This window comes from Grammomys surdaster, unplaced genomic scaffold (assembly GCF_004785775.1).
Source record: "Grammomys surdaster isolate TR1022 unplaced genomic scaffold, NIH_TR_1.0 126248, whole genome shotgun sequence".
Classification (NCBI taxonomy): domain Eukaryota; kingdom Metazoa; phylum Chordata; class Mammalia; order Rodentia; family Muridae; genus Grammomys; species Grammomys surdaster.
This window is the reverse complement of record NW_021621048.1, coordinates 2,761,091-2,780,767: the sequence shown is the minus strand read 5'-3', so window position 1 is coordinate 2,780,767 and position 19,677 is coordinate 2,761,091. Positions and strand designations below refer to the sequence as shown.

Here is a 19,677-nt window from a genome sequence, read left to right as displayed (position 1 = left end):
TGTGCCTATGTATTCCAGGCTTTTTCCCAGTTTCTCTTCTATTAGTTGCATGAATAAATCTTTAGAGCCTTTGATACAAGTCTTACTCCCTTGACACAACTTTCAACCTCAGGCTCAGGCACTAGGCTCAGGTACTACAATTCTATTCTCTTTGTTTAGAATGATGAGCTCAACATTATTGCTCTCCATATGTTTTCCCCTCTGGCTTATTTCAAGCTACATATTATGTTCCAGGTCAATCCATTTTGTTGTTTATGAAAAAGTTTTATTGTTATGAATGTATAGTATCTCATTTTTTAGTACACACACCCCATTTACCTTCATTTTTTTTATTGTTGGGAGGGTCTGGTTTTTGGTTTGCCTTGTTTCTCTTTTATTTGCTTTGAGAAAGGGTCCCACTATGTAGACCAGTGTGGCTTTCACTCAAAACTCTACTGCCTCTCACTCCTGAGCTTCCTGAATTTTCATAATTTGACAAGTGAGGTGTCTTAGGGTTCCCATTGTTGTGAAGAGACACCATGACCAAGGCAACTCTAATAAAGGACATATTTAATTAAGATTAGCTTATAGATTCAGAGGTTCAATCCATTATCATCAAGACAAGAAACATAGCAGCATCCAGGCAGCACGGTGCTGGAGAAGCTAGAGTTCTACATTTCGTTCTGAAGGGAAACCGAAGAAGACTGGCTTCTAGGCAGCCAGGAGGAGGTCTCAAAGCCCAGTCCCACAGGGACCCCATTCCTCTAATGAGAACACACCTACTCCAACAAGGCCACACCTCCTAATAGTGCCATTCCCTATGCCAAGCATATTTAAATTACCACATGAGGCTATACTTTTATTGCTGGAAACTGACTTTGCTATTTTTCTTCTGGTCTAGGACTTCATGTTTTTTGAAAGCAATAGAATCCGGAGACCTAAACTACCATTATGGTAATGAATCAATGTATGTGTCCTCAGAAAATGTGAACATTGATTGAGACTGAAAGGAAGCATGGCCATGTCTTTCGTTGAAATCACCTCTCTTGAATTAAACTATGATATGCAACTCCATTGATGTGTGATGGGCTTTCCCAGTCATTATAGTTTGTTTTCTAGCTCACTAGCTTATAGATGCTTTTATATATTATAATAACATTCACTTCCTTTTTTATTAATCATTTTATTTGTTTACATTTCAACTAATATCCCCCTTCCTGGTTACCCTTCCACCAACCCTCCATCCCATTCCCCCTCCCTCTCTCCCCTTTTTATTTGGAATAATGGACATAAGAGTTTGAAACTTTCCTGTTACAGTCCTGGACCTACCATTAAAAAAAAAAAAAATTTCACCAAAGGGTGATCCTTTACTTGATTCTGTAGCTGTGCAGTTCTATGGTGGTCCTTGTGCTTCAATGTACTTACTTGTCAGCACTGATTTTTTTTTTTTTGAGACAGTGTTTTTCTGAGTAGCCCTGGCTGTCCTGGAACTCACTCTATAGGCCAGACTGGCCTCGAACTTAGAAATCCTCCTGCCTCTGCCTCCCAAGTACTGGGATTAAAGGTGTGTGCCACCACTTCACGGCTCAGTACTGAAAATTTTAATTAGTAACAGTATCAAGTTTTAAGGTCTACATAAGGACTGTGAAGATCAAATGTATGGGAAATTTTCCAAACAAAAGCCATGGTAGAAAATGAGAGACAGTTTTCATTATGAGGACCAATGATTTCAGAAGGCAGGAAAACAACTTAGAACAATACAGAAAATTTTGGATGGGTAGGATTTCTGTTCTTTGGTTTTATATTTACATCAAATTCACTCTGAATCCTGAGGCAGACACAGATTCTCCTTTCAAGGGAGAGTGAGCTTTCTGTGCAGCTACACTGACATTCCTTCCTTACCCTCAGCACCTAAAAATGTGAATACCATGGAGCAGGAAGGGTAAAATCCAGAACACATTGCAAGTCATTACAACATCAGGCTTGAACAGGATGCATGCTTTAAAAGATGAAGGTGGAACTAGAATGCTGACCTTAGGCAACAAGCCACCGTGCTCTGACTGACCAACCTCTGCCCCAGTTAAGTTCATCAGCTGCTTGCCTTCTGTGTACGTGTAGTAAAATGTTCCCCAGTGACATCTCATTTACATGAAGATAGGAGATTAGTAGCTGCTTAAGTTAAATGTCAATAAAAACATCTTTAAAGCATGTATGCATTATTTGAGGTAAATTATTTATGTGTCAATATTTTGTTGCAAGATCAAAGTCCAGGTGTGGGACAGCTCTTTTGTCTTTGCTTTTTTACATAAAGGCACACTTTTTTTTTTAAATGTGTGTATGTGTGTGCATGTGTGTGTGTGTGTATGGGCAGGGGGAGGTGGATACAAATATGCTATATTGTACATGTGAAAGGCAACTGTCACCCTCCCTAGTGTATTGTAGGGATCCGATTTACGTTGTTAGACATACAGAACAAAAGGACTTTTACCTGACGAACTATGTCATGCACTCGAGGCACACATTTCATAAATGTATTCTAGAATCTTGCTCAGGACTATGTTCTGCTGTATGGTTCTGTGATTTCTGTTGGATGACTTCTGATGAGACACACAGTTTGTAGTATAAGAACTGAACGAGATAAAATGTATTACAGAGTGACACAACGCACTATTGAGGATGAAGGGTGCAGTGGACAAAGGGACCTTTGTAAATTACATGCCAGTGAAAAATGGTCAGAGAGTGAGGGGCCAACTTTTCAGACAAGCTTTATTCTATTCCTAAAGTCTCTAGACTGCATAATTTTCCTGGAGTGGTTTTCTGTCTAGGTGATTTAAAGGCCTATTAAGAGTGAAAAAAAAATTTTAAGAGATGATCTCATGTCGTGCCTGACTTTAAGTTGTGCAGTCAGGACTGATCTTGAAATCCTGATCTTTGCCTCCTCACCTCCTGAGCACTGCTTCATGCATGTTTGGCATGAATAAGAGAACCCAAATAAGAAACCCAAAGACTGTCTCTAACAGAAGAGTATTTGCTACTGACTATAACGAGCACTTGTAACTTTCTTCAACCAGAAGACTTTATTTTCTATTTCCCAGAAGTTTCAGCCATAGTGGATTTCATAGAGAAAAGGGAGTCTCAGTTGACATAGAGTATTAGTCCACAACAGAAAAATGAACCTTTCCAAAGGCTTCACATGAAGTGAGCACACGGGTTATGCTCCATCTGTGATGCCAGACCTGAATTCTTAAGCAACACCTGCTAATTCCTGTTTATTTCCTCATTTTCCATGTGTACATATCTGTATGCATCCACACCCACATATAATCTGACACATTTGCAAAATTAGGAACAATCATTGTGCAGTTTCAACAGTTAACAAAAGACTTATCCAAGTATTATTGCAACATATATCCATGTAACACGTTTATATAAGTGACATCTGAAATGATTTAAAAAATAATTTACTTAACAAATGTTGGATGTTTTAGTTCCCCAAAGCTTTAAATTAACCCCTATGTCATCTATGTATGATAAATGATTGTTCCAGGCAGGAAATATTCTTGGCTATCTGGTTCCACGGTTTATTTCAAACCTACTCCCCCTGGAAAAGCACACACATACAGAAATTACTTCATACACACACACACACACACACACACATCATACACACACACCACACACATTTAAAGAGAAAGGGGAGGGGACAGAGAGAGATGGGGACTTGCAACTGGGGAGCTGTCCTGAAGCAAGAATGAGATTGTGATGAAAATCTCATTCTGAGAGGATGGAGAGGAGGAGTTGGGGCTGCTCTCAGTCTGTTTGCTCCTAATTATAATCTCTACCTCCCTAACCTTTGAGGACAGTCATGAAGGCCAGGTTACAGGTTCAACTTCCTCTCTCCCAATCAGAAACTGCTCATTTGATTCTTGGAATTCTTCTGTCTGTAAATGAAATATTCCCAGGTCTTTACTCTAGCCAGACAACATATACCCACCTTGGAATTCCACACCCATTCCCCACATATAGTCTTTGTTCACCCTAATAAAGTTAAGCTATCTCACTGAGGCTGATTCTGGAAGTCAAACAATCCATATGTATTCACAAGCATCAACATCCTGACCCCTGTCCCTCTCCTTTTATCCTTTTATCCTTGAGGGCCAGTGGCCAACTGCTCCTGGGAGAAGGAAGGGTAATACACACACACACACACACACAAACACACACACACACACACACACACACATACCACACAAACAGAAACTTTTTGCTTGCTTCAAGGTAATCTTTCTCTTCCTTCTATGTATTGGCATATAAATGGATGACATTTTCTGAGACTTTCTGACTTTTATTCTTAACTGTAATTATAGAGTATATGACTCATGCTATATTGAGTTTTTAATAAGAATCAGTTGCACAGTAGAAGCAAATTTAAGGCAGAGGGAAGGTAATCAAAGCACTAATGAGTTTTGGGCTGTGAATGAGTTTTTCTTGCCTGAAGTCATACAAGTTGCCTTGCAAAACAACAGATGAAAGGTTTATTGGATCCTCTGTAGACTGATGAATTCACAACTTCCTATTTAGCAAAATGACACTTCAATTTTATCACACATGATGGTCATGTAGCCAGTCTTTGTCATTTTGCCTTTTAATTTTGGAAAATCTAGGTTTATGAAGAAAAGGAACATTTAAAGATATTACCTTGTCTTGTGGGAGATGTAAATGAAGTCACCGAAGTGATTGCATCTTTAACGGGACAGAGGGAGCTCATCACTCTTTGTCATTTATTAATTCTGGTGTCTAAGAGCATTATATTAATATAGCCATATAGTCAAGTTTTGGAAGAAAAGCCTAAACTATGTCAAGTCATCAGTGTTCCCAAGGAAGTATACCTCCCAAAACCAAGCCAGGCAAGGGAATGGTGCGTTGGAATGACCAGTTCATACAACATCACCCCATTGTCATCGTCTGTAGCTCTGTCCTCTTTGCTGTACAAATCACAAACCAATCATTACACTTGTGGGTTATGTAGGAATTGGTATCTGGAAAATTATTACAAGCCAAGAGTGTAATTTAAGTTCTTGAAGAACTAATTTAATGTCTTGAAGATCTAATCCAATGTCTGAGACTTCTATATTGTCTAAAGCTGAGATAAGCACAGATGCATGGACAAATTCAGTCTACAGCCCTTTCATGTACAAGTTCAAACTACAGCTGTCTCCCAGTCCTCATTATGCTGAAGGAACTTCTTTTCTCTTCATTTTCAATATTCATTTCCCATATCCAGATAATAAAGACTTCACATTTTCTTTTGTCCAAAGTCAGGCACCAAATAGGTTGTAATCAATATCATACTTTCTTCCACATTTGCCTGAGAGCAGAACTTCTTTAGAACATCTCCTCACATAAATGGCACAAAAGGAGACACAGCAATGACACATCTTTTAGGTGATGATGTAATCTTTTAAATGACTTCTATTTATGCTTCAATGAAGAGTGGTGAGGTTTTTATTAATCAGTATGTCCATCAGAACGTGATCTAATTTCTCATTCTGACTCACACGTCCGGTTCAGCACTGAGCCAGCTCCTATTCCAGGCTACCAGCATCATCAGCTTTCACCCAATGATGCATCTGAACAGGAATCTTAAGAGACTGAGTGGAAAGCCAGACAGAAGAACAAGCCTCTTCAGACTGACCTCTAAGGTGTCCAGTTCTCATGTGGTTTCCAAACACACTCTGATGCAAAAGTCCTTGTAATTGGCCACTCCCATTTCCTACAGCTAGGTTCTGTTCATGGCCATTTTTAAAATACTAACATAATTGATAAACTTTATTTGATAATTATGTATCAGTAATCATCCACTAATTGCAAGTAAACTTCACTAAAACAAAATTGTTAAAAATAAAGGCAACGAAAGGAGGTCAGAAGTAATGACAGAAGATCTGAAAGCCCCTGTACTTTCTGCTACATTTTCTTGCAAATCTAAAGTGTCTCTAAAAACAATCTGCTCCCGTAAACAAAACAAAAACTACTAAATGACTCTTTACAAAACCAGTTAAACTAGCACAGAAAGTGAGAAAAAAAATTGAAAGAGTCCTTTGAAAAACTGTTAAGACATTATAAACCAAGGAGAAGAAGGAAGAAGCAAGGCGGGGGAAGCATCGGGAAGAAGCAGTAGCGGGGTTGGCGGCAGTCCCAGTTGCAGGACAAGCAGCAGCCGTAGTGGTTTGTGGGATAAGTGGAAGATTGATGATAAGCCTGTAAAAATTGATAAGTTGGATGCATCAGCTGTGAAAAACTCTCTGGATGATTCTGCCAAAAAGGTACTCCTGGAAAAGTATAAGTATGTAGATAACTTTGGTCTTACTGATGGTAGCTTCACCATCTGTATCATCTCCTGCTTCTTTGCCATCGTGGCTTTGATTTGGGATTACATGCATCCCTTTCCAGAGTCCAAGCCAGTTTTGGCTTTGTGTGTCATATCCTATTTTGTGATGATGGGGATTCTGACCATTTATACCTCATATAAAGAGAAGAGTATCTTTCTTGTGGCCCACAGACAAGTTCCTACAGGAATGGATCCTGATGATATTTGGCAGCAGTCCTCCAGCCTCAAAAGGTTTGTTGACAAATACACCCTGAAGTTGACCTTCATCAGTGGGAAGACAAAGCAGCAGCGGGAAGCCAACTTCTTCATTGCTAAGTTCTTTGACAACAGTGGGACATTGGTCATGGATGGATATGAACCTGAGATATCCTGGATCCATGACAGTCTCACCACAGAAAGAAAAATAAAATAGCCAATTCTAAAAGCTCTCCTTCTGCTGGATCATACACATTACTGGTGGGTAGGGGAAAAGACAGAAAGCTTAAGCTTAGACAAGTAAGAAGTACTAAGGATGCTCCAGTTTAGTCCACCCTGGATAAATAGAGTTTCCTAGTACAGATGTGCAAAGTTGTATCTTTGATGGCTAGCTGTAGCCTCTTTGGTCTGCTGAATGGTTTTCTGTTGTTTTCTTTAAGAAGCATTTTTGTGAAACCTAAGCATACTTTTTCATTTGTGCTTAATAGCACTTATACAGTATAACTTTGTGCCATGCAAAGTTTGAATGCTCAGTTCTTAAGAACTGCTAACCTCGCTGGGGCACAGGAGTGTTCATCTAGAATCCCAGCACTCGGAAGGCCGAGGTAGGAGGGTTGAGTTTGAGGCCATCCAGGGCTGTAGAGCCAGGCTCTGTCTTGGGGAGTGGTATTGTAAACTTGTTGCTGACTTTGTGTTGATCCCTGCATCAGCAACTATTTCCTTAAATCCAGGATACAACTTAAGTATGACAGCTTGCTTTACACACCATTTTTGTGGAGATATGTGTGTGTGTGTGTGTGTGTGTGTGTGTATTTGACTAGGGGAGAAAGAATTATTTTTTAAAAAAAAATACAAAATATCTTTTTAATTTGCTTAAAATAGACCTGCCTGTTATACTTTGTGCTTTTAACCAATTAAAGAAGCCAGTGGCATTTTTAGTTTTACATTCTCTATGTTTTCCAGTCATATGTTCCTGTTGATATGTTTGTACTCTTTATTAACTGCCATTTTCTCAGATTTTTTTCAATAAATGAAAGATGTGAAAAAAAATCTACCTTTTAGCCCAACAATTTTACTTTTAGAAGTCTACTCCAACAAAACATGCAAGATATTTTGGGACAGGACTCATAAGTACCAAGTAAAACTGGATCCTCTTTAAGTAACCCAGTGAAGAAATGGCTAAAGACACTAGGACTTCAAAAATTAAAATCATAATTATTAGTGACAGGAAAATGTCTCGGGAAGGTTTTCTTTGGGGGGGAATTATTTTGTTTGTTGGTTTAGGTTTTGTTGATGTTGTTAACTTTTTATTGATTCTTTGTGAATTTCCCATTATGCACCAGTCCAACTCACCTCCCATCCCTTCATATCTGCCCTCCACCTTTGAACCCCCCATTCCAACCCCACAAAAGAAAACAACTGCAAAAATCTCACGGGGAAAGCTGTGGAGTATCACAGTATCACACAGTCTACCCTTTTGCCCAAACAACTTTACTTGCAAATAATCATTGCAATGAGCCATTGGTTTGTTTCAGACCCTCTGGCTTCACCATCAACACTGGATCCCCAACCGGATTCCTCTTGATTGCCCTATTATTGCCCTGTGTCATGGAGATCCTGCAGCTTTGGGTCCATAGGCCTGGCCCCTTCTTGTGCTCTAGTAGTTCACAGATGGAGTACATGTTGGGATAGGCCAACTCAAAGCCCTGGATCTGGGCCTGTGTGGAAGCTGAGTTAGTCAGCCCACCAGCCCTCCTATGCCTGTGTCACTAGGGCCAGCTTTCCCAATTTGTTCAGGAAAGGAGTGGGACCAGCTCTTCCACTCTCAAGCTTTTGAGGGTTACGGGCTGGCTCTCCCATGCCCATGCCACCAGGACCAGCTCTACTGTGCTGTCCAGGCAATGTGCAGGGCATCATGTCATTTTAAATGAGGCTTGTATCCCACTCCATGAAACTCTAATCCAGGCAGGAGGATTCACTGGTGTTTAACAGCGGCTTCCGGTCTGACATGAGACAATCTTACATTTTTAAAAACATATAATATATTTTAATAGAAATTGAATACATTCCCTTTCTATCCTCTTCTCTCCAGGCCCTCCAAACTACTACCAAACTTCTTTCAGGTCCACTCTATTCTCAAGTTAATAGCTACTTTTCCTTTGATTATTATTGCTACACAATGTGTGTATATGTAAGTATATACATATACACACATTCATTCATTCATTCATTCATTCATACACACACTCCCACACACACACATCTGGCTCTTCTTTCTGCCTTCATACACGTTCTTTGTCACTTTCACTCCATGCTCCTCCTGCTCTGGCTATTTTTCTTCAGGCTCACTGTCTACCCCTACCCTTACATTCACATGACAACACCAAACTTGCCTTATAAAGAGAATTGTATTGGGAGTAGCTGTAACTTTCCCCACTGCATCCTCTATAAATCTATGCTAAAGATAAGCTATTTTGGTGTGTGTGATTGCATGTAGAGTTCTTAACTTCCTTCCAGAATAAATAAACACGCATTACACTGAAGCATATACCAATCAAGATCCAAATTCCTTCCAAGCCTTCAGGTGAATCTAGTACTTCATAGAATTGTGTGTTATCACTGTTCTTTGAAAATTTATGACACAGAAAACATTGAAATTGTCACAGAGCACAAAACTAGCATATACCCAGAAGATGCTCCAACATGTAATAAGGACACACTCTCCACTATGTTCATAGCAGCCTTATTTATAGTAGCCAGAAGTTAGAAACAAGTCAGATGTCCCTCAACAGAGAAATGGATACAGAAAATGTGGTACATTTACACAATGGAATATATTTCAGTTATTAAAAACAATGACTTCATGAAATTCGCAGGCAAATAGATGGAACTAGAAAATATTCTAAGTGAGGTAACCCAGTCACAAAAGAAAAGACATGGTATGCACTCACTGATAAGTGGATATTAGCCCAAAAGTTCGGAATATCCAAGATACAATTCACAGACCACATGAAGCATATGAAGAAGGAAGATCAAAGTGTGGATGCTTCAGTGCTTCTTAGAAGGAGAAACAAAATACTCACAGGAGGAAATATGGAAACAAAGTGTGGAGCAGAGACTGAAGGGCAGGCCATCCAGAGCCTGCTCCTCCTGGGAAACCATCCCATATGTAGTTGCCAAACCTGGATGCTATTGCAGATGCCAAGGAATCTGCTATAGCTGTCTCCTGAGAGGCTCTTACAGAGCCTGACAAGTACAGATGTGGATGCTCACAGTCAACCATTGGCCTATGCACAGGGTCCCCAATGGATGAGTTAGAGAAAGAATTGAAGGAGCTGAGGGGGTTTGCAGCCCCATGGGGCGAGCAACAGTGGACTGCCTTAAGCAACAGACATGCTGCACAAGGAACAGAATTCTGAAGCCAATCTTTAGAATTCTAATTTCATAATCAGAACGTAACACATGGAATGTTGACTTGCTACTGAAGCAACAATAGCATGCTCTTGTACTTACTACTTTAATACTCATACTTAATGTCTTCAGAGTTGAGTGATGGGTAGGAAGTGTCTGGATCACATCAATAGGATATTACAAAGATGATGTGTAGGTCATTCTGTATACAACATTCAGTTTCTGCATCCTGAAACTATTTGGGAAGAACTTAGAAAATTAATAGTGTATTTTTAAATGAGTCTTCCTTTTATTTATTTACTTTTAAGTTAGCTTACAATGCAGTCTTTTATTTTTTAAGCTTAACTCAGAACTTTCTATAGCAAAAATTATACTGACCGTCTGGAACTAACATAAAAGAAAAATACAGAGCAGTGGAAGTTTGGAATGTCCAGAAATATAGTTTATATTTATGAACAGTTAGTGTTCTCCATGACTCAAAAAAAAATGTTGAGGGATAAAAGTATCATCAACAGGTTTTTTGCTGTTGTTGTTTTTGCTTTTGCTTTTTCTGAAATAACTGGGCATTGACACACAAAAGAGCCACGTTGGATGATTACATCATACCATAGACAAACATTCTTTCTAAACAGATAGCAAAACAGGAGCTAAAAAAACCCTGAAACTTTAATAGTATTAGAAAGATATAATAAAATATTAACACTGGATTAGGGAATGGTTTCTTATATATAACACATAACGATCAAACAAGTAACAACACCAGACAAGTATCAAAATTAGAAGCACGTACTTTAAAGCAAGTCATTTAGTAAGAAGATAATGCACATAATTGGAGAAAATGTTTACAATTCTTATAAGAACATGTTATCTATAATGAATAAAATGTCTGGCAAGCCAATAAATAACAGTACAACAAGAACATGGGCAAAGGATTTGAGTAAATGCTTAACAGAAGATTACCGTCAATAGCATAACATTAGTCATCATAAAAATGAGTCAATATTATGTGCTAAGACTTCACATCCGCAATGTTGGTTAAAATTTAGAAGTTATGCAATCCCAAGTGGTTGTGAGACTGCAGAGAATGTGGAATGCTCTTATATTGCTTGTGAGAATGTAAAACAGCATGTCCTTGTTTTACATTGGAACCTCGGAATGCTATCTTTAGAAACCTTGGAAAACATTTTTCATTTTCTCTAAGTTTAAATAAAGGTATAATATAGTACATTTAAATAATTCTAGGGTTTACAAGTTTATCTACTTTGTTGGGATTTTTAAATACTATAGTTGTCATTTAGCTATGTGATTGCAGTTTTGAATATGTATAAAATTAGATGATACAGTGTTAGTCCCCAAAACAATGAGAATAGATTTTGGAATAACTTCAGCATCCTCATAAACACTGCTAGAACCATCATCTGACATATAGAGCTAGAAGCTGTGCTTGTATATTTACTGTATTTATGTCTAATTCTGAGCAAGACAAATAAAACAGAATGATTAGTTTTAATTCAAGGTCAATAGTGCAATGTGATGACATAAAGAATAGCTATAAATTCATAAAAATAAGGGCACTGGAGACTGATATGTACCAAAGCCATATTTTAAATGTTTCATTTGATCCTTGCTTAGACAAAATGTCAGCCTGTCTGCCCTTTACTATTAAGTTAAAGACGAAAAAGGATCCAATAACTCTGAAACAGAAAGATAGTTTTATTAAAAGAAATTGAAGTAGTCACATGACAATATTGATAAGAATTCACTTAACTAGTAATGATGAGATTAATTTTGACATGTTGCATTCCTAGGATTCTTTTTGGCTTTAGTTTAAGTAATGAACACAAATATAATTCATAAATATGTCCACCAAAATCAATTTTTAAATAGGACATTTATGATATAACAAAAAAGAGAAAATAAAAACTTTAATTCCTGACTCTAGTCATGTTATTTTAATATTGTTAAATTTTTTAACTTAATGTTTAAATCAGTTCAATCTATCCCACCCTAGACCATTCAAATAATATATATTATGGTTTTGTTTTTATTTTTATAGTCTACAACCCACAATGCTATGGATGTGGACACCTGGGACAGCACTTACTTGTACATCTGAATTGAATCATTTGGTTGTGGTATAATAATGTATATTGGAACTTACTTGATCTATGATAATATAAATACGTTCTTTTAGGATATTTAATCATTATAACTCTAGCAAAATATTTTATACATTATTTGATTTTAGACTTTAATTTTCATGAATGTAGTAATGTTTATTTTGAATATCATATTTTTATTTAGAAGTCTGGATTTTGAGAATGTAACTAACTCTAAAAATGTTACTACTTGTACAGCATGAATTTTAGTGATTTCTTTCTACTCTATTTTTTTTCCTCTAGAACTCTTTTTGGGATATTATATTGAAATTTTATCATTGGATTTTAATCTTTTTTACTTCTCATAATAAGAATTTAAAGGCATAGGTATACACTTTTTATTTGATTTGATTTCCTGTACATTTAAAGAGCTCTGCTTTATTCCTTTCAAATACTAATTTTTCTTCTATTAATTTTTTTCCATTTAAAAAAATACTTAATTTCAAGAGATGGCAAAAAATGTTGTCAAAATGCCTTGAAAGGTGGAATTCCCTGTGCTGTCAGGAGTGTTATAATTTCTTGGTAGCCTTAGTTCTTAGTAGTCTTGCATCACCTAGCATCTGCGGAAACTCTCCCTAGGTTGACTGCTGCTGGCTGCCAGAGGCCTGATTTGTCTCCCAGCACTGTTCTTAGGAGTTCCTGAAATTCATTGTGTCCTTGATGTTTCTTTCTGCTAGAAGAGCTCTGCTGCTATAGTACTGTGTGGGTGGAAGTTTTACTTCATTTATGAACTGTTAAGCCAGCCTCTGTTCAGTCAAGACAATAAATCTTAGTGTAATCAAAACCAAAAAAAGACATTATAAAGAACCATAAGATTGTAATAGGCAAGTATTATGAAGCCATAAAGAAAACTATGGGAAAGGGCACAACATACCAACAGAGAGAGAACAGCAGAAGGGGAGAAAGCAGAGAGGGGAGGGAGGAGGTGGGGGAAAAAGGGATGATGAGGGGAAGAGAAGGGAGGGGAGTAGAGAGGAAACCAACCTTTAATCTAAGTATTTCATAAATTGTGTGAAGTACCTAGTGAAAATCCTTTAACACAAACATAGTTTATCAGCCATGCTGCAGGGGCAGGAGGAACTGGAGAAAAATTCCTCCTTCTTACTGGAGTCTTTACGGTACCCTCATAATCTATGACATACTTGCATTTAAAGAGTGTTTTTCTCAAATCCTATTCATATGGGTGTGATGTCTTCTAGGCCTCATATCCACAGTGGAAGCTAAAGTCTAATTGTAAGCCACTCTCAAGAAGGGCTTGCCTATGGTGCAAAGATTTGTTGTTTTACTTGCCAAGTGCAGATTAACATCGTTTAGTTAGCTTCTCTACCATTGGCAGCTGCAACCATACACTTTCCAGAAAGTCTGAATGCCAGACTTTGTACTTATCACATTATTCAGTCTCTGTCTTCTCTTCCTCTCCAACTCCTTCATCCCTTTACCCTCCCTTTCTTCCTCTCTCCCCGTTTCCCCAGTGTACTATGCCCTTTGGCATTTTTTTCCTTATAGCTTCATAATACTTTCCTATTGTAATCACATGCTCTTGCGTCTTTACAACATGTTTCCTATTTTAGCTTACATATTATATCTTGACTGAACAGACACTTATATAACTGTTCACAGATGAAAATGGTCAGTCTATCTTTTAAAGGACAAAATCATGGTGAGTGGGCAGTGTCTAGCGGGAGTTCAACATTTACTTCTCCAGCAGCGTCATTAAAATGTTGTCAAAACATTCTGCCCAGTAGTGGCAGTTACATTTTGGAAGCAAATGTCATTTGATTTTGTGGTTGGTTCTCTGACACTTCCCCAAAGTGAATGTTACCTTACTTATTTTAGGAAGAAGTGAATAAAGACGGGACCCATTTTTAAAAAATGTTGTCAAAAAGGAGGAGGAGGGATGGGATAGGGGGGTTCTAAGGAGGGTAAATGGGGAAAGGAGATGGCATCTGAAATATAAATAAATAAAATATCCAATAAAAAAATGTTGTCCCCTGGAGAGAGCAAACAGGAGGTCCTCACTAGGCAGAATGGGTGGGAAGGACAAGTTAGCCAGTCTACCGGGGATAACTTTTAGAGTCTTGTTCCGTTCTTTGGAGTGGAGGGAGTGAGACTGAGACCCATATCCTAATTTCTTTCTAAAGACCAAGGCTCTCATAGCATTGGCTGTGGAATTACTATTGTCTGTGGATAGCAATTGTTAAAGAGGAATTTTTGTGTTTTGAACATTTTATGCATGCTTATAATGTGTTTTAATCAAGAACTCCCTTTCCCTCCTTCACCTGGTTTCTTCCCTATGCCCCTACTGCTATTCTCCCCCAATTTCATGTTTCTTTTTCGAAACCACTTAGTACTGCCAGTATGTATATGGTTGTGGAGCCATCTACTGGATCATTGGTAGCCTCTAAAAGACCACAACCTTGAAGTAAACAGACTTTCCCTCTCCCAGAATCTGTCCATTGCAAATAACTCCTCAGCCAGAGCAGGCTTCACGACCTCTCCTTTTACTCGTGCTGTGATTTTTATCCTTACACAAGATTTTTGAATTTTTTTTTATTGAGCTTTATTTTACACCTATGGCTCTTTTGTCTGTCTGTATGTGTGTGCACAATGTGTGTGCCTGGTGTCTTTGGAAGTCCGAAGAGGGTGTAAGATGCCCTAAAACTGAGTTACCGACAGTTGTGAGTCATCATGCTGATGCTGGGATTCAAGCCCTGGTTCCCTTAAAAGGCAACACATGTTCTTGGTTTCTGTGCTATCTCTAGCTTTCTGCCCCCAGTAGATTTTTTTTAAATACATAGATGCTTTATAAAAGGTGCCTAAAATATGATAAAAAATTTTGATGGAAGAAAATAGTAGTAAAAATATAAGACAGAAAGCAAAACTAAAGCAGTTGTTGGAACCAAGAGTAAATATTAGACTAAAGAAAAGCACTTACGCACAGAGACAATGACATTTGATTTCTTATGGTACATATTCCATTGAAAAAATAATTGGGAGCAAGTCTAAATGAGCATGTCCCTAAGATCTCCTCACACTATATTGGAGAATGACAAGGTCATCAATATAGTTAGAAATTTGATGACATCTTTAAGTTTCATCAGATAAAAGAGATACAATATCAAATTATTTAAATTTGAAGAGCAAAGTTAACAATACTGACTTAGGGAGCACATGTAGAACTTTATACCAAACAGCCAGATAACAGAAAATAATTAATTATTTTCAACACCCATCATTTATACATATATAGATATATATGATGTAACATATATATCTTATAAAGAGCCAAGAAGAAGCATGTCATCATAAACTTTAGGGAACTGATACCATTCAAATATTAGTTGTCACAGACTATATTAGAGGTTAAATAAAGATGAATGTTTTGAGTGTTTTCTACATATGGAAACATGTAAATATTTAGGAATTAAAAAGACTTAATTTAAAAAAAATCAAAAAAATGTAATAATCCAGTTATTACCTTTCAAAATTAGTGACGCACACCTAAAGAAAAAGAGAGTATAATTGTAAATGCTATTGAAGAAAACTAGAAAATGAATGAGCTAATACTGATTAGTTAACACAAAAAGTGAATAAAAGTAAATACAAAACAAACCTAGAGAACACATTGATCACTGAGCAGGTGGAGACAGCATACGGCTTCCAAAAGTCATTTGAAGTGTATAGTTCATAAAGCAGCAGACGTCTGCATTCCAATCTTTTCTATGTCTACACTTTCAAACAAGTAACAACACCAAGTATTAAAAAGCAAATAACAGAGATAGAATACAGGCTACACATCTGACCAAGAAGTACAATTTTTATTCTAACAGATTATGTTTATAGGAGAAGACTTAAAAACAAATTTCGGACATAAACGTACAGGTCACCTAAAAATAATTCAAATTAAGTGATAAAGATAAGAACACACTTCCAAAATACATAAAAAAGGACCAGAAAGAAAATGGTTGGCAGCCAGGAGTGCCAAAGCACTTGTAATGCCTGTCCACAAAAACATAAAAGGATAAAGGTCACCATGAGTATGAGGTCAGCCTAGCTACATGACCAGCTAGGGCGACATAGCAAGATTGAACCTTTGCACTACTTTATCCTACAATGACAATAGCAAAAATATAAACATGTAATAATGTCAAGTGATTGTAGATAGGAAGAATTTGAAACACAATATTCATGTTGATTTTTTTTTTATAGGACAGGAGCAATATAACTTTTCTCTCTTCTCCAATTTCTTTTTTTTTCTTTTTTTCTTCTTTTCATATTTTAATTGGGAATATAACATTTGAAGGTTGATACAGCATTGAAAGTTTATGACCAGACAAATAAACAGGTGTTACTTTATGTACAAATGTATACAAGGTATAATTCTTGGAGGGGTGAGATGGGGCCCAAACTAACAATGTTGCATAGTTTCCAAATTTCTACTAGAGAAAGTGAACTAGACGTTTTATTTGAATATACAAAGTAATCATAAATATCAAGTATTATTTTATGTCTGGATATAGCTTATAAACCTTTTTACACCAAAAAGTTCTGGGTTGGTACCTTTGAGTGTTTATCTTCATTTTATTTTATATCGGCTATATTTGTCAAACTCATATTCTAAGTCCTAGCTTTACTTGTCAACTTGACACAATCTAGAGTCCTCTAAGCGGAAAACCTCTGCTGAAGAATTGCCTAGATTAGACTGACCTGTGGGCATGCCTGGTGGGAAGAATTGTCTCTAGTGTTAGTTGATGTGGGAGAGGCCAGCACACAAAGTAGTTTGGTGAATATCTATACCAAGGTGGTGGAGAAATTCATAGTTTATACTATTCTGGTATTTACATTGGAAGCAACATCTCATCAAGGTTGTCAATTTCCATAGAAACTGTAATTTAAAACAACAACAACAACAAAAAAAAACAAATTGAAGGCAGGATATAATGCCTTGTTAAAATGATCTCTGTCTCACCCATCAGAGTTATCCAATTTTGAATTCGCTAGAGAGCTTGGCCTCTTGATCACCCCAACAAAAATTGGCTTTTTCCTAAACCAAGGCCACCCTTGATATGGCCGCTAACATTGGGGAGCCTTCCTTTATGACAATATTACACCCCAAACTGACAAATGGTTGGTAACTTGAACATTTACAAGGAACTAGGATGGCTGTGAGTTAGCCCAACGACGGGATTATTGTAGGTCCACTTCCCAGGGGCCCACCCAATGCAGCCGAAAAGGAGTGCATGGTGCTGGGAGTGGGTGCAGCCTACATGGCCTAAGACAGGGCTCTCACCCTCCTTTCACCCACATCGGAGTCCCTTGACGTTGCCCATCGTCGACAGCCTAAAACCTTCGACCATCGATGTGACTCGTCTCACATCAGTGTTTTGGGGTTGTGAACTTGTCTAAGACCCCCCATAATTAGACATCCAAATTCAAAATTCACATAGTTGGGATTGATCATAAGATGCCTTCTCTAACTAAACAGAGAAGGGGGAGATGCCAGAAACCAGGACCATCGCCCTTACCCTCACCCCCTACCTTTCCCCACCTGCACAATGTCCTCTGAAGCTTGGCAACTGCAAGATCCTGCTTAGCAACTGCAGATAGACTCAAAGCAGTGTACCATATCATCTTAAGAATAGCAGGGAGACCATAACTCAAGCAGTGTACCATATCTTCTGAAGAACAGCAGGTAGATCATAATTCAAGGCAGTGTACCGTATAGACCATGACATGTTTCAAGGCACAGGCCAAGAAGATTTTGTACTTTTCCACCATCTGGCCCCTCTTACCCCCTCCCCTTGTGAAACATGCTATAAAAAAAGCATTTCATGTTCAAAAATAAATAAATTATTAAAAAAAAAAAGATTTATTCATGCAATTCTCACATGGCATTTTGACTGGAGGTAAAGCACTGCATTGTATATTCCAAAATTGCCACAAGAGTAAATTATAAATGCTTACACTACAAAATAAAGATAATCCTTCAGTCTACAGATATGTCAGTAAGTTGTATTTGATCATCTCATAACATATACTTGTATCAAGATATTATGTGAAACCCCATATACAGAATATTTGTCAAGTGACGTAAATAAAAATGTTGCAATATTGACGCTTTAATTAAAAGGTTAGTTATATCTCAAATTCACAAGACTAGCATCCTAAAATCCTAGTAATTCCTAAGTTTGTTTTATAATTGTAGCATGACTATGTTTCATTGATCTATGATTTTATTTCCTAGATCTCTTGCTTTGCTTTCATTATTGAAAATCAAATATTAAGAAAAATGTATCACCTGGATGCAATAGATACTTGCAATTCTAGTACTTGAGAGACTCAGGAACGAGGAGTGCCATGACTTTGAGGGCAGTTTAGACTATAGGGGTCTCAAGAAAATAAAATATAAAAGCAAAGATGAAAGACCTCATGTCTTAGTTAGGATTACCATTGCTGTGACAAAATATCATGATCTAAAACAACTTGAAGGAGAAAGGGTTTATTTCAGTTTATAATTCTACATCATAGACCATCACTGAGGAAAATCAGGACAGGAACTCAAACACATCAGGGAGCTGTAGGCAGGAGCTGATGCCAAGGCCATGGAGATGTGCTGCTTACTAGCTTGTCATGCCTTACTCTGCCCTCTTATGGAACCCAGGGAAATCCATTGAGAGGAGGCACTGTCCCCAGTGATCTGGGCCCTCCTATATTATTCAAAAATCTAGAACATGGATTGAAGGCTCAACCAGAGACCAGCTAGTGGGGGCATTTTCACAATGGAAGGTCCTTCTTCCAAAATTACTCTAGCCTGTGTCAAGTTGGAAAAAAATTATCCAGTATCTCATGGCATGTTCCTTCTGAGATATATCAACTTCATTAAACTTATTCATTGCCATGATACCATTATTGCATCAAAATTTTAATAATTTGTTTTAGCATCGCATGGCCAGTCAGTGTTCAGATTTCCTTGAATGCCACAGGAAGGTTTGAGTAAGTTGATAAAATGAGTCCACAGTCCACAAACCTCATTAAGTTAATAACTTGAAAATCTCTCTCCCCTTCATTTTATTTTTATATTTATTGAAGTTTTTGTTGTTGAAGGACCTGTATCCTTAAGTTGTATACACTTTTGTCTGTTAGTGTTTTTTGTGTTTTTTTTGTTTTTGTTTTTGTTTTTTTCAGATTTTATTCCCCATACAATGAATGCACTGTGCTGCTCCAAGTCCTGGAACAAAATGGAAGAATATTTGGACATTGAAGGACTTGAATTACCCAGGTGTTTCTAATGTGCAATTTTGAAATCACACATTTGTCCCTGTAGACATCAGCTTTGATGTTATGAGAGATTTTTCTGGGTGTTCAACAAACTTCTGGTTCTGAGCTTGGAACTTAATGTGAGGCTTGAAAAAGTCCTATGGCCACTGCTTCATCCCAAATACTTCCTGTAGTTCTAGGGACTTGATTAAATTATGTTTTACTGATTATTACTCTTCTTTGTACATAACAACTTAATTAAAAATTATATCAAGATAAAAATGTATG

At 37.4% G+C, this 19,677-nt stretch overlaps 1 protein-coding gene and 1 pseudogene across 2 annotated transcripts in view; one reads left to right on the top strand and one right to left on the bottom strand.

Annotated features, from left to right (window-relative positions):
* LOC114613610 overlaps positions 1–6,779 on the top strand; it is a 33,296-nt pseudogene extending 26,517 nt beyond the window's left edge.
* Plscr4 (phospholipid scramblase 4) overlaps positions 1–19,677 on the bottom strand; it is a 128,392-nt gene that overhangs the window by 98,344 nt on the left and 10,371 nt on the right. The window lies entirely within an intron of this gene.